The sequence below is a fragment of the Myotis davidii genome, unplaced genomic scaffold (genome assembly GCF_000327345.1).
Source record: "Myotis davidii unplaced genomic scaffold, ASM32734v1 scaffold1884, whole genome shotgun sequence".
NCBI lineage: Eukaryota > Metazoa > Chordata > Mammalia > Chiroptera > Vespertilionidae > Myotis > Myotis davidii.
The window spans coordinates 187,993-192,188 of NW_006295198.1; positions in this window are offsets into that span (position 1 = coordinate 187,993).

Here is a 4,196-nt window from a genome sequence, read left to right on the forward strand (position 1 = left end):
ATTAGTGGTTCTCATCCTGACATCAAAGTCATGTTTCTCTTACCAAATGTCACCTCTTTATGTCTTCTTTTATTTGTCTCAGTATCAGTGAAAATAAATAGGGCAGACACTTGACAAAATATAAAATGAACATAAAATCTTTATCATATAATATTCCATCTCATTTTACATCTTGTCTGTTTAATTTTCACCCTCTCCTACCACTGCATTGAAAATTAATTTTTAAGTAATTTATAGAAGTTTACCTTGTTTAAGGGAAAAGCTAAGACTCACTTCCTATTCACACACACAGACATAGACACAAATCTCTCTGGCCTGTTATCTAGATTTAGTTTTTCCTCAATAGCAAAAGCAACCATTAATTACATGGTTAGATATATACTTTAAAAAGTAAGTTTTGGGACCTTTTGTTCAAAGTGACCTGGTAATTAGAGATCCTGTCTTTTTTTTAAGAAGACAGAGCAAAAGGAACACACAGAAAAGGCTAAATTTTATCTTAAAAATTCTCCACTCTGGAGTTCCTTAATTCTTTTTGCTCAGCACATTAGAAGTGGAAGTGAAAGGAATTTTAGGGATAAAAGAGGCAGGTTTAGGGAGTCTTAGGAATAAAGAGGGTCCATGAAGAAGGAAGGCATAGGTGAGGGCTTGGAGCCATCAAAAGGCATACATTCACAGAGAATAGAAAACTGCCACAGGGTAAGGTGAGAGGAAGACATGTATTCAAAGAGGACAAAGAAAGGTCACAGAGAATGGGGAAAAAGGAACTGTACTCTCACAGAGGAATGAGAAATGTTGACAAATGCTGGAAAAAGGAAACATGTTCACAGGAGATAGAGAAATGTTAAAAGATAGTGGGGAGAGAAAGATGGGAGCACCATGTGGGTTTTGGACTCTGAAGCTGATATTCTGCAAAAAGAATGACCAATTAGAAAAGCACAGAGTCTTAAAATGGGGAAGGGGTCCAATTAGAAGAGAGCATGAAGAGACAAAGAACTGCAGCCTTTAGAAACCTCAGAAAAAAAGGAGCTTAGTGGGTTACCCCCTTGGGACCCCCTTCCCTACGTGGGAGTCTGTATTTGCTTCAGATAAATGTCCATTATTTTACTAAAAAGTTCTTTTAGTCCATGAATTTTATTCTTTAAACTTTGTGGGACAAGAACCCGCAAGGGGGAGATCCAGTCTCTGCACCCATGTTTTACTCCTGCACCCCATGTTTCAGAAGCAATGGTGATAGTATTCCCTAAATTTAATTTCATGGCTCTTTGTTGTCTAGATTGAAGTAAAAACTAGTCTAGGAGCAGCCCACACATGCTTGTGACATAGATCATTTTTCATGGTTCCCCTTTTTTCTCTATGAGCAGCCCTGTCTTGCCATTTACCCCACAGCTACAATCCTGGCACACTCACAACAATCCCAACACACTCCAGCCCGTCTCCGATAAGCCATTCACTTCCCATGACACCTGAAGCCCTAAAGCTGCCTTTTATTCCCCTTCTATGTCCAATGGGACCCAAGCAGAGTACATTCCTTCATGGATGTGTTTTACTTTATACCAAGGTGTTCGCAGATCAACAGCTAATATTTCACATTCTAAGATAAACTTTGCATCTTAGCTTTGCCTCTCAATGAGAATTTCAAACATCTGGGAGAAGAATGGAGGAGGAATGGGAAAAGATGCTTTACAGAAGCACTTATTTATCCATGTATTTATTTTACAAATACATTGTTTTTGAGCGTCTACTTTGCTTTGAAATCTCTTTAGAGATGTGTTCAGACTGCAAAAGCAAGAAAGTATATTCTTAAACATTTTCCCATTGAATGAATATCTTCATAACTCTTTAGGAAATAATTATCTTTTCATTAGGCAGAATGCCTCACGGATATCTTTAAGGTCTTATTAAAACCAAGTTAAAAAGGAATGCACACACAGTGCACAGATTAAGGGGGAAAGCTTGGAGGTACTCATTCTATTTTAGAATATCGTTGTCACACTTTGTAAGTATCAAGAACAGTTTGTCTTCATGAACCTTTCAGAATTGCCCATACTCCTCAGGCAATGGCATTTTAAAGAGGGTTTTGCTGAGAATAAAAGACTTTTGATGACAGAAGTTAATTTATATAAGGACTGCAGCAATCGAAAAAGTAGCCACATGAATTTACATTGCTGTATCATGAATGTTCGCCTTGCCTCAAATAGAAGCCTGCCCTTGAAGCCTTTATCCCCCAGCGTTATAGGCCTAGATGAAAGCACAGACTATTTAAATGTTTAATAGGTATTAAAAATGGAAAAATCTTTAGTCATCACTTAGTCTAGTGCCTCACTTTACAAATTGAGACCCACAGAGATGAATGATTTATTGCTGTCAGAGCCATGATTGACACCCTTAGTAGGCTCTTTCCGCTATCCATGCTTTAAAACTCATTGGACCTGATTCATCTCTTCATAGTGCCATGTTAGTGTCACAGCAAAATGAATATAGATATTTTTAGAAAGTGAAAGGGGGATTGTGAAAAATAATGATGTTAATGCTAGAGAAAGATCATATGAAAAGGAATTTATGGTCAATGGTTACAGTTTCCATTTTATTTTAATGTTTTACCAGTCTATTGTTTTTTAACTTGTAGCAAACTGAGAAATAATCATTGTAGTAGTCAGGGTTTTCCAGAGAAATAGAACCAATAGGCTGCATGTATATAAATACAATGAGCATTTTTGACTAATAGAATGAGCATTTATAAGTCAGATATAGACACAGATATATAGATACGGATACAGACATATCTCCTATTGGTTCTATTTCTCTAAATACATACATGCATAATTAATCAGATAGTGAATTAATTAGTTATTGGTATCTTCAGAAAACTACAGAGGTGTTAATTACTCGTGGATGAAAATAACCTAACTCCTACAAAGGCCTAATAGCTTGTTTCCAACAATTACTCCAAAATAAAGAGGTTTTAGTGAATAAGTAAATAAGATTCGGTTCACTTACATAGGCCCATGTGCTTCAACAGCTCTACTAGGACCAATTCTGATATTTCTAAAAACAGTTTTTTTTTTCAAAATAGTATGTCATATTGACTGCTCCTCATGAAGTATTACATTCTTCTCAAGAATAATTTAAACTCCTCCAAGGAAAGGAGTGTACAGGGAATAAAGGGGTAAAAAAGCCAGGCAAGGCCCTTGCTCTAGCTTGGCTTACATTCTGCTGAGTAAACTTAGACAAGAAGCATGCAAATAGATGAATTAATAAGTTTTCAATTAATAAGTTCTTGTTAGTCTTGTTTTCATTTGTTGTTGGTGGTGGTGCTCTCTGAGTGTGTGTGAAGTGTGTATAAGTACATGTTTGCATCAACTGCATTAACCAGTCAATCTAGTTCATAAGGTAAATTTAGTTATATATTTATTAGAGGCCCAGTGCACAAATTTGTGCATGGGTGGAATCCCATGGCCTGGCGGGTGATGGGGGTGTCTTACTCAGTCCAAATTGGGGCTGATAAGGACCGGCTGGCTAGGAGGAGTGACCATGGGAGGTTGGCTGACCACAGAAGGTTGGCTGTGGGAGTGCACTGACCACAAGGGGGTAGCTTCTGCATTGAGCGTCTGTCCCCTGATGGTCAGTGCACATCATAGCCGACCAGTCCTAATGGTTGCTTAGGCTTTCATACATATAGATTCTCAGTCAAAAATTCAACTTACCTTTAAGAACACAAAACAAAGCATTGCCTGGCCAGTGGGTTCAGTGGTTAAGTGTCTATCCATGAACTAGGAAGTCATGGTTAAATTCCCTTTTGAGACACATGCCAAGGTTGTGGTTCAGTCCCCAGTGTGGGGCATAGAAGGCAGCTAATCAATGATTCTTTATCATCACTGATGTTTTCATCTCTTTCTCCCACTCCCTTCCTCTCTGAAATCAATAAAAATATGTTTTATAAACCATAAATTAATAAATAAATAAACAAAACATCAAATGAGAAGCATGCAAAATATATACATAAATTTGACACATTGGCCAAAGATCATTAATCATCCTGAGAAATAGAGAATTCACATGATTTATAACGAAGTAAGCATTTTCAGAATGTGACATTCAATTGTCTTAATCATGAAAAAAAATGATTTCCAAGAACTATAATTGAAAAAACAATGCTTATTACTATCATTTTTATTAAAACTTCAATAATTATTTTT